The sequence below is a fragment of the Microtus oregoni genome, unplaced genomic scaffold, assembly GCF_018167655.1.
Source record: "Microtus oregoni isolate MIOR12 unplaced genomic scaffold, Mior012 000013F_ref0000133, whole genome shotgun sequence".
NCBI lineage: Eukaryota > Metazoa > Chordata > Mammalia > Rodentia > Cricetidae > Microtus > Microtus oregoni.
This window is the reverse complement of record NW_024543072.1, coordinates 2,768,280-2,780,417: the sequence shown is the minus strand read 5'-3', so window position 1 is coordinate 2,780,417 and position 12,138 is coordinate 2,768,280. Positions and strand designations below refer to the sequence as shown.

Below are 12,138 nucleotides of genomic sequence, written 5' to 3'. Positions count from 1 at the left end.
CTGACCCCTCCTACCTTGCCATCGCAAATTAAGGGTACCTCACTTTCCGGTACGGACCGAGATCCACTCCCAAAGGTGGCACGGCTCTCAGCTCCTTCTCCGGGTCTCCTCTCAGCCTCCCCTTGGCTCTTAGACCGCATAACCTTAAGTCCCTACTAGTCTAACGCTAGACTCTTCTGATCCTTCTCTCCTGACGTTTGCCCTCTCTGTTGGCGTTTGGATCCCGCACCCACACCCACCTGTAGTGTTCGGGCTGTGCAGTCCGGGTCACCACATTGCCGCGCGTCCCCAGTCCTAATCCCTCCATTGTTCAGGAAAGATCCTCTGGTACTGCCTTGGTCCCCACGTCTCATTCTTCTTTTTCTTCTCCACCTGTTCAGCTCTATCCCAAGCTTTCCTAATTAAGTTGTATCTGAAGTTTCCTGGCTGTTCTTCCCAAACCATGTTTGTTATTTACAGTCTAAATTTCCTCTTTTTCCGTGAAACTCTGACATCCTGGTTGGCTCGATGGAGAAGGCTATAGTGTCTCAGGATCTCCATGCTGAGTCCTAGAGGCTCTTCTCTGAGAGTTTGGTAGTAAGGAAGGAAGTCTCATTTGGCCCTTGTCCCGTGGGCTGGGGTAAGGACCTTGAGTCCCCCCCGGGGGGTTAGAAGGTTGTGTTGTTTCCCTGATGGGCATCCTCCTGGTATTAAAGGATGGAGGTATATTCGCGCATAGTCCTGGGCGTGTCCCAGGGATGTGTTAGAGGGGAGTTATAGCTAAGCTGTACTGTGGCACTAATTCCAAAACTGATTTGTTCTCAAAACTGTTCTCTGTAGGCAGAATGGGGAGTTCCAGCAACATCTGCTCTTCAGTCTGGGGGGAGGGGAGCTCCTGCAGCTGAATGGAGATGTTGGGTTAGCCTTGCTTATCTGTAACAAGAGGTTTCTTTGGGCAAACTCTCGTAGGCTTCAGTTGTCCCTGGAGAGCCTCTGCTCCTGGCCACTCTTTCTGACTGCTTGGCCCTGAACAAGAAGCACCCAACTGTCCATGTGTTTGTCACTTTTTCTTTTCCATCCCTGCTTGCCTTGCCATTTTCTCTGCTCATTCGTTCGTTCCCACAGTAACAGTTGGTGACAACTTAGCCAGACTGGGTCGCTGACAGGTGCACACGCTGCTGTGAATGGGCCTTCTTCCTGTCTCGCTTCCTCTCCTCAGCCGCCATTCCTTTCTCCGGAATGACAGGTCTCATTTTTATTATGCAAAACCTGAGATTTTGACTGTTCTCCTGGGCTCGATTGGTGCTATTGGTCCGGTGTGCCCCCTCGGGTTTCGCACTTGTGATTCCGAGAGTGAGATGTGATTGTGTCAGGGCAGAGTTGCTCACTGATGAGAACTGTGCTGTGGTCAGTGTGCGCAGAGTGGCAGCACTGGCCCTGCGAGTCTTCAGGGACACTCTCACCTCCTTCCTTAATCTTCAGCGCGAATTTCTGTACACATCCCAGTGGGCTAGTACTTCCTGCGAGCATTTACTAACTTAACTGAGAAAGTAGATTCCCGTTCAGGAGAAGGCTCCATGTGGAAGAGGTTCATGAGAGTGGCCGTTAGGCGCTGAGTGATGAACCGGGAGGCCATACCGGGTCATCCTGGACCTATGAAGCAGGTAGAGCAAGTCCAGATGATGAGACTGCGGCGTGACCAGGAGGTCCAACCCTTTGCAGCACAGTCTTGGCCCTGCTGAAATATAACTGTGGGGCTTTTCCATTTTGAATAGCCAGGAAGGGATTCCTAAGGGGCTGCCTTACACTGTGGACTAGATTTTTGCTGGAGAAGCGCATCTGCTACCAGCTGTTGGTCTACATCTGCTTTCCTGGTCACAGAATCTGTCTGTCTGAGCTGCTGGAACCAAGGGCCAGCCTTCTGAGCCAGAGCCCAACTGGAAGCCCTTGGGGTAGGGGTGGAGCCACCTTACCGGTACTGTGTCCCTTAAGGCAGTGGAGTGAGTGTCTGTCTGGGTTCTCTCCCAGTTCCGCTACCGGGACCTTACATCCTCGCCTGACCCACTCTTGCTGTAGTACGATACACCCACTTCTCTGCCTGAGAGGCTCTGATGTTTCCTCCTTTACACTCCTGGTTGCCGTGGATCCTCAGACCCCTGCGTTTATTCTTTATCTGTGCGTAAAATCACTTTGCCCTCATTGCTGTGTTTTCTACCCCGGTATGTGAGGGTGAGCTTTGTACTAGAGGAAGGATTTAAACATACCTTAATATCACCCAGAAAAAAATTTGGGTTCTCACAAGTATTTCTCTCCCTGGTGCTCTGATTGATGTCTTGTGTTGTGTCTGGAAGTTGCAGACTGACTCAGACTAGGTAGTTAAAGCAACTATGCTAGGTTCCGTATGCATCCTGTTCTTCATTCTGTGCAATCATGCAGACTGTTAGAGGCCACCAGCCGCTGGTGGCAGCGTCACTCTATGAGTCAAGTAGGTAGCCGTCCCAGAGCTTTCTGCTAAGGAGCCCTGTGCAGGGAATGCCCAGCAAACTCAAGCCCGATTATAGATTGTATAGCCGCTCTGAGTTTTCAGAGATGTTATGAAACTGACTGGGTATCTACATAGAAATACTGTGAGCAAGGAGCTTTGTCATGATCTGCCTGCCCAGCAGTCCCTCTTGTGTGGTGTCTTTGTCTCAGAGTCTGCCTCACTGAAGTCACTCAGACTGGCGTTGCAGCAGAATGTAGCCGAGCAGTTGTGGAGCTCGGCAAACTATTCCAGTGTAGGAAAGCCATCTAGCCATCAGCCGAAGGTCGGCATTGGCCTGTGTGTATTGGCTTTTGGGGGTGCTGACCCCCAGGACTGTGAGTGCAGAGCACACTCAAGCTTCCTTCACCGTTGCAGTCAGGGTTCTGAGCTGACGTGTGGACACAATTGGCTTTTAACAGAACAAGCATTTTGACAGCTTGGGTAAATGTGCCTGTGTGTTCTAATGTCACAGATAGGGGGACTAGCAAGCTGGTAGAAATGGATCCAGATTGTACCAACAGGATACTGGCACTGAGAAGTGATAGCTCTTTTCCTGTGACCCAAAGCAAAAATCCCCAGCAGTCCACCAGCTTTAACACGTTAATCTTGGATAAAAGTGTATGTTATTTTTCACTCCTGCAGAACTGGCCTCCCTGTGTGCTCTCTATACATACCAAGTAGGTGCATTGTCTCTGTAGTCACCTCTCTGTATCCCATTACAGTTTTACCTTTAGAAAATGTCAGAAAAGCAAATGCCAGCCTGCTACCTAGTTTCGTAAGTTCACACTTTGTCAAGCTTTTCTCTTTATAACATTTTTCCTGAGCCATTTGAAGAAAAGTTGCGGGCATTACCTGAATACTTCAGCTATCTCCTAAAGGACAGCCCTCCTAAGAGGACCAGTAACTCCATATCATCGTCATCTGATATCCACTGCGTGTTCACATTTCCCCAAATGCCATTTTATTTTACAGCTCAGTTTTGAACCGTTGGCTCAACTGCTCAGTGTGGCTTTGCTGTCGCAGTGCTTAGAAAGAGCCTGGGCCTCACCATGACAGGCCAGTGTTCTGCCCCTTGGACACATCTCCAGCCCCGCTGCTTGTGCACACACTCTTGTTTTTTTAGTGACGCTGGCCTTCGGAAGACTCCACTGTGGAAATGTAAAGTGTCCACATTTCACAGGTTTCTGAGTGGCTCCTTGGGCATCTGTGTTTTTCACTGACCCCAGGGCTCCCCAGTTTAGAGCAATTAAATTCATATAAACTTTTAATGTATGAACACTCCTTAAGAGGTGCTGCGTGTCACTGTTAATGCTGTCAAGGCCTTGCTGGGCGGTGGTGGCACACACCTCTAATGCCAACACTTGGGAGGCAGAGTCAGGTGGATCTGAGAGTTCAAGGCCAGCCTGGTCTACAGAGAAAGTTCCAGGACAGCCAGCATTATGTGGATAGAACCTATCTCAAAACAACCCAAAAAAATCAAGAAAGGCCAGTTACTCCTTGGTTGGAAGTGGGAGGACTCCTCATTTCTCCCTTGTAAAAGTACTCTCACTTCCATGCTTCCAGAGTGGAAACCTTGTTATTTGGTAACCTTTACCTAGAGGTTACTTCCTTGTAAAGAAAGCAAGCTGCCAGGTGGTGGTGGCACATGCCTTTAATCCCAACACCCAGGAGGCAGAGGCGGGCACGTCTGTGTGAGTTCAAGGCCAGCCTGGTCTACAGAGCAAGTTTCGGGACTGGCTCCATAGCTACTGAGAAACCCTATCTCAGAAAAACAAAACAAAAAAAGAAAGAAAAAAGCTGTACCTCACTGTGAGCTGGGGTTGTAAGGCTGTAAAGGCAGTGTCTCCCGGCACAGCACATGGCACATACCCCTTTCCACTTGGAAAGAAAGAGCGTTCTTTTTTCTGTCCAGGCTGTGGGTGCCCACTAGGGAAAGTAGTGTGTTGATGTTAGCACGCGGTTAGTTCAGGGCATTCATTTCAGGAGACTTGGGTTTCTAGATGTTCATTTCTTTGATAGCATTTGTCCAAATGGCATTCTCTCACTTCATTTATAATCAAAATTTATTAATTGGGAGTTGCATGAATTAGGAGACAATCTGAATTTTAAGATAATTTCATCAAATGCATTTTAAAAATTATTAAATACCTCTTGGCCAAGTGTTGCTCTATAGGGGCCTATAAGACCTCTGCTGCTCTAATGATCTGTTTAAACCCTTTATAATTAGTATAACATTTCCATGAAGATGAAGCTGCGTTAATGGAGTTTCTTCAGAAGAAGTTAAAAATAGCAGGACCTTTGACTGTGGTTCCAGGCCACACCTGGGTCTCTGCTTCTGTCCTTAAGCAGTGTAGGTATTCCTCAAAGTTCTGGTTTTCTTCCCTTGCAAGATGGGAATGGTAATTCTCTCTTCTGGGCCTTGGATTTCTGGGGATTGGAAGTCTTCAAGGATCGGTGTCGGCTACATCTGGTTCTTTGTGGGTGCTGGGTGGGGGTGATGTCATTACCCTCCTTAGTGCATCATGTGCATTCAGAGGGCCCGTGGAAGAACATCTCCCAAGTGCTTTTAACTTGGTTTTTGGATAGGGATTTCCTCTCTACCCTCCTTGTTTGTACAGTGTTCTTACATGAAACAATGTTTGAACAGTATTTTTGGCCCTCTTCATATAGAGTCCATAGTAAAAAAAAAAAATTAAAAACAAAACAGACTTTCATTTCAACCAGCAGGTCAGTGTGAATTTCAAATGAGAGTGTACCCAGAGCTGTGGTCTTAGGAGGATTCCATACCAGCTCCACCAGCTTTTTCCTGTGTTTTCCCTGTGATTTCTCACGGGGACCTCAAGAGAACAGGGGTACGCTGAGACTGAGCATTCCAGGTGACAAACTGCCTCCTCTCATGGGCTTTCTTTTGCTCAGGCATTTGGTGGTCGCTGGTTGTCCTGGCCACTAGAGCTGGCTCTTCCTGACTCTTGTGCTGAGCACTTGGTGAGCCCACAGGAGTCCTGGGAGGAAGCGTTCTGTTTGTAAACCAGGAGCTTCACCTCAGGCCTTCGTAGATGCAGAGCGGAACTCTCACCACTGCCAGCTTCTTCCTGTCCTGCCTGTCCTGTCCATCCCTCACAGAGCCACTGACGGTCTGTGTGCATGACTGCTTTTTACTACAGTTCTGGCTCTGAGCAATCTTTATTTTCCTCCTTTTTTCCTTTCCTCTAAGTCTTTCCCCTACCTGATTTTTCGTGACTCATAGTGAGACACAGGGTCTCACTTTGTGGCCCTGACTGGCCCGGAAGTTGTGGCAATCTCCTTGTTCTACTTCCTGAGTGCTGAGATTACAGGGTGTACCACATGCTGCCCAGTGTGATTTTCTTGTCACCATACTGTCTGTCACTTTAAATTGTCCTCTGATAATTGATCACATTAAAATCATTAGGTTATGGGGATTGGAGAGAAGGCTCAGCAGTTAAGAGCACTGACTGTTCTTCCAGGGAAACCAGGTTCAATTCCCAGCACCCACATTGCAGCTCACAACCGTCTGTAACTTCAGGATTCAACGCCCTCATATAGACATATACAGGCAAAACACCAATAAAATGAAAATAAATAAAAAAAGAAATGTGGATTTACAGATACTTGTAGTACCCCCTTGTAGAGTGGAAACTAAGTCACAGAGAAGTTTGCTCAGGGTCACACAGTCAATAAGCAGAACCTGTAGTCCACCTTTGAGGGCTCCTGTGGGTGAAAACCAAGCACAGTCCTCACTGTTAACTGGCTTCTAGTTGCCTGGTGGATAAGGCGTCGTCCTTCTTAAAGACAGAGTGCAGGGTCTGGCTTTTCCTGTACCTGGTGTTGATAAGTATCAGGGCCTTTGTGCTTTTTCTTTGTTTCTGTATGCACAAAGTTGAGTGTGCAGACCAGGTCACCCATGGTGCCAAAACCCACTCTCTCCCCAGATACTCCCTCCTTCCAGTGTCTTCTAGTCTTCAGGCTTTTCCAGGCCCCTTAAATTCACCTGTATACTTCACAGGACTCTCCATTTTCCTAGATGTTTTTAGAGTGATCAGAACTAATGCAGAGAGAAAAGGCAGAAACTGGGTTTTCAGAGTCTCGGCCCAGCAGCTACACAGTCTGTCCTGTTGGGATCCAGCCTGGTGTGAGTGTCCTGGCTGAGTGCCTGAGGCCGTCAAGTAATCTTTCTGTTTCAGCAGTATAGTTGAGATGAAACACAAAATAGTGCAGCAAGCAAGCTTGTTCCCATTGTGTGTGTGTGTGTGTGTGTATGTGTTTACCTAGAGCAATGGTTCTCAACCTGTGGGTTGAAACTCCAATAAGGGTTTCATATAAGATATCCTGCATATCAGAATTTATATTACTATTCATAACAGAAGCAAGCAACAAAAATAATTTTATGGTTGGGGTCACTACAGCACTAGGAACTATATTAAAGGGTCGTAGCATTAGGGAAGTTGAGAACCACTGCCCTAGAGATAGAGTGTGTGGGTGTCAGAATCTTTGAACAAATGTAACACACCTGTGGCTCTCCTTGGTTGGCCTTGCCCTTGTATTTTTGATGGAACAAACTGCAAGTCTGAGTTCTTGGTTCCAGGGGCTCCTCAAAGTGGTGCCAGCACAGGAGCAGCCAGAGGCAAGAGTATGTTGTGTTCTATAGGCACAGTGTTGAAAGACATACTGTTAATTTTGTCAAGAACCCTGGTTTACAGGTGGAATTTTACTCCATGATAGACCTAGAATGCATGATCGCTAGCATAGGAAGAAAAAAAAGAAAAAACTCTGGTTTTACAATTCTACTCTCAGATTTTTCTTTGAGAAATCCTGTCACTTGTTGGCAACATAACAAAACATTCTAACTCTGTTACATGAAATTGAACAAAGGTGGTTTTGGATGTCTTTTAATTTAACCAATAGAGATTTGTTGTTGTTGTTTCATTTTGATTTTCAAGACAGGGTTTCTCTGTGTAGCCCTGGCTGTCCTGGAACTCGCTCTGTAGAACAGGCTGATCTTGAACTCACAGAGTTCTGTCTGCCTCTGCTGAGAATAAAGGCCTGCACCACCATTTCCTAGCTTGCCAAAAGTGCCCTTCCCTGCCCCCGGGTGTATTTAAGAAAATAACTGATACAAAACAGGGAGGAATATCCGGGGAGCAGCCAACAAGAATGCTGTAGTTGTACAGGTGTCATTAATGTGGATGGAACAGGATTCTGAGGACAGCTATCTCCCTTCCTCCCTCCCTCCTTCCTTTCTTCCCTCCTTTTTTTATTTGTTGAGCTTTTTGAGACAGAGGCTTGCCTGGCCTGATACTCAGTTTGTAGGTTCGCCTTAAACTCAAGACAATCCTCTCACCTCAACCTCCCAAGTGCTGGATAACAGGCATGTTGCCATCACTCCCAGCTGTTGCTGCATTACATACAGTGTGGTCTCTTTTTCTAGTAATGGGGGTCCTGGCATTGGGTTCATGTGGACAGTAACTCGGGCTGAATTTTTGCTGGGGTGATATAAGGCATCAGGAAGTAGAGGGTAGATAGGCGTGCCACCTGAGGCATTTCCTAGCCTCTGCTCTGTGACGTGGGAACCTTACTGGCCACAGCTGCCACAGTGTTATGTGGCAGGAAGGAGCTCAGGACCAGTTAGATGGTACTGGTGACTTGGGGATAGCTGGACTTGTGACACCCTGCCCTGACCTCTTGGAAGCACTTGTACAGCATGCAGCCCCATATTGAAGTTTCCTCAATCACCCTGGTGCTGTCATGGCCACTCTGTCCTGGTCCAGGCCTATATTTTGCTTGTGATAATATCTGGTTTGCCTGTTTGGGGCAGAGCTGCTGTGTAAGTGACTTTAGCTTCTCACTGGGTGCTGACCTGAAGCACCGGTTAAGTCTCTCTGCTGTGGTATATTCCCCTCTGTTACTAATATGGAACCTGGAGGGAGATTTATTAAGTGTTTTGGTGGTGCTGGGACCTGAGTGTTGAGCCCTGAATCTTACACGAGCTAGTCGGTGCTAATTAAATGTTGTACCATTGAGCTACACACCCACTCCTAGCCCCAGAGAGGTATTTTAAGAATATGTAAATTCAGGATCTGTTTGTCAGTGTTCTCTTTAAAATCCCCTTGTTTGGGCAGTTAAGATCACAAGCAGAAAGTGGAGGTGCTGTGGCCAGTTTGATCTGGTTACTGTGTAGAGAACTTATTAGGAACTGGGTCCTGTAAGTGCATTCCTCCTCATGAGCCTTCTCAGACAATACTCACATTAGCCTGTTTTACATGTAGAAAAACGGAGGCACCAAGCACTTAAGTTAATGTTCAGTGACAAAAGTGGAGGTCACACCCCGTGGATCTTAGTCCAGCTCTGGGCTCTCCTGCCTTTCTGCCTGTCGCGTGCAGTATGGGCCCCTGTGTCTTCTATAAGTAGAGATCTTCAGCATTATTTGGTTCCTGTTATCCATGACCCCTTGGTTTTCACTGAGATCATCAGTGCAGTGTATTCTAGGCATGATGGACAATGTGGGGGAAAATAAAGGTTTGTCATCTTGAGATTAGGAATCAATAGGACTGGATCACTGAAACCAGAGCAGTCTTTCCTGTATGGATAAATTTGACATTTGAGTCTGTGCAAAAGTAGATATAGATGAAGATGCTTTGGCCTGTGAAAGAATAACTTAACCCTTCTTCTATGAGCAACCAGAAAGTAAGCCAACATATGAAACCCTTGTTTGTAGCCATTGAACAACAGCTGCTTCTGACAGCTTTCCCCATGGAAAGGAGATCAGGAGGGTCTTCCTCCCAACATTCTGCCTAGAGACTTTCCATATTTAAGAGCAGCGAGGAACCCACATTAGCTAAAAGTTGTGGTCCATTAAGAAGGCAAACTTGTGCTGGCCTGCCCTGTGGTGGTGCATGCCTTGCAGATATCTGTGAGTTCTAGGCCAGTCTGGTCTACAGAGTTAGTTCCAGGACAGTCAGGGCTACACAAAAAACCCTGTAACTGGAGGTTTCTCTCCCGTTCACCAGTTCCCAAATAACCACTGAGGCTTAATATTAATTACAAATCGTTTGGCCTTTTAGATCAAGCATGTTATTAACTAGCTCTTATAACTTAAATTAACCCATTTCTATTATTCTGTATTTTACCACGAGGCTTGTGGCTTGTTACCTCACATCTTGCTTCCCCCACGGCTGCTGGCGTATCCCTGACTCAGCCTTCTTTCCTCCATCTCTCTGTTTGCATTTCCCTCCTAGCTTTACCCTGCCTGACTGTTGGCCAAATAAGCTTATTAACCAATGGTAATAAGACATATTCACAGCATGTCTCAAAAAAAACTAAAACAAATAAAAAGACAAAATCGAGGAGAGTGAAACAGCTGAATTTGCAGGAGCCAATATGAAGCTGTAGACACCTGCTGTGGGGTTCCTAGGGACTCTTGGAACCCTGAGGGGGTGGTGGTGAACTCATGATGAAAAGGAGAGAGCCGTTGCTAGGGAGCTGTAAGCAGAGCTCTTTCCAGGACTCAGAGATGTCAGAGTTCTTCACAGGGACAGTGGGGGGTCTTACTGGACACTTGAGGCATTCAGTAAATCCTCAGAGGAGTGTGGAGCTCCAGCAAACAGTGCTGTCTACGTCTATGTGAAAGGAAAGCTCATTTTCTTCCACAGTCACAAAATGGACTACTGCTGACCCCAGAAATGGGAGCTTTTCCTTCACTGTTCTTGGCTCGTAACTCTCACTGAGGCAAGGAGACAAACTTAGGGTTTCTTCTCTCTTAGCTGAAGCAGCTCTAACAAACCATCGTTTCTGCAGCAGCAGACACTGTGCAGTATCCTCTCATGCAATTCCATTCTGGCAGCATCTCCTCAGGCGTTGTTTCTGAGCCTGCAAGAGGGCTTAGGATTCGAGGTCACCATTGTTTAGCTGCCAGTTCAAGCCTCCAGTTGCTTTATCTGTGCTTCTCACTCACTGATGTTGGGGGTCCATACAGCCCACACACTGGGCTTGGTTAACTTGTTCAGGTGGCTCCAGAACTCAGGGAAACAAGCACTTAGGTTTTTACCGGTTTCTTCTTTTCATTGTGTAGGGGTGGATATGCACACATGAGGGCAGGTTAATGAGGGAGTTAACAGTGACCATAAGCTGCAGTACATGGGTGAGGAGAACTGAACTCAGGTCTTCTGGAAGAACAACAAGTGCTCTTAACCACTGAGCCATCTCTCTTATCCAGTTTACTGGTTTCTGTTAGGTTTTCTGTAACATTATAATAGGTTTCTCTGCCAATGCAGTAAGTCAGATCAAGCCTAATTGAAAAAGACAAAGGACAGGTTTATTTGAGCAAATTAGCTCCCAGATGAGTTCTCCAGCTTCAGAGATGGAGGGAGAAGTCATGCTTCCAAAATAAAGCAGGGAGCATATATACCCTGTAGGCAAGGGATGGTGATGTGTCCTTCACAAGCTGGGTTTGTGCCCAAGTATGGAATCCCAACTTTTGACAAGACGAATTCTTAGGTGGAGACTTGGGCTGCTGGCAACTTCAGGGGAGGAGCTGCCCCAGCAGCCAAGAATGTGGAATGAGCTTTTTGACACCTTTTCTTTGTTGGAGAATCTCAAGGAGGGCGGGATTTGGAGAGACAAGCTGGGGCTTTCCAGGTCAAGCAGGAGTGAGCTGGAAGTTCCAGCCAAATAGTTTTTGTTGGTGGAGGCTTCTGTCCCACCTGGTCCATGAATAAACACACAGAAACTATATTATTTGCAATGCTGTTTGGCCAATAGCATAAGTGTATTTCTGGCTAGCTCATTTCTTATATTAACCCATTTCTATTAATCTGTATATCACCACGAGGCTGTGGCTTACCGGGCAGCTCCATGGCTTCTCCCTGACTCTGCCCTCTCTCTCTCTCTCTCTCTCTCTCTCTCTCTATATATATATATATATATATATATATATATATATATATATTTCAAAATTTGAAACATTCTAAAATCAGGAACACTGGTCTCAGTCAATTCAATTCAAAAATAGGATTATAAAACGTATTTTACAGTAATTGAAAGGGGAAAATTTAAATGTCTTATGAGAAAATGTAATAAGGGAGATGATAGATGTATAATTAACCTAAATTAGTCCTTGCACATGTGTGCATATATGAAAACATCAGAGTGTGCCCTCTAAATACGTGAATTCTCAATTGAAATTAATGTTCATTTTTTAAAGGTAAATAATAAACAAGAAAGTATTTACAATATCAAGCACTAACTAGAACATTTGAAGAATTCTTACAACTCAGTGAAAAGGGACTATGTTCTTTTTAAAAAGGCAAAAGCTATTAAGAAACATTTCTCCTGAAGATCCACAAATAGCCAATAAACACATGAAAAGACAATCTTAGTCATCAAGGAATGCAAATTAATGATGAGATACCATTATCCACCCACATAGCTGGATAACATTTAAAAAAAAAAAACTGGCCAACAGTACCAAGTGCAGAAAGAATATAACCTTTTCAGCTTTTGTACATTATAGTTGGACATTAAAGTAGTGCAAGCATTTTGGAAAATCACTTGCCAGTTTCTTGTTCCCATACAGTTCCATGTCCCATACAACCAAGCAGTATTATCCCTGGGTTATTCAG

The 12,138-nt window shown here is 45.8% G+C and overlaps 1 protein-coding gene across 1 annotated transcript in view; it reads left to right on the top strand.

Moving 5' to 3' along the window:
- LOC121455114 (store-operated calcium entry regulator STIMATE) overlaps nucleotides 1-12,138 on the top strand; it is a 41,832-nt gene that overhangs the window by 547 nt on the left and 29,147 nt on the right. The window lies entirely within an intron of this gene.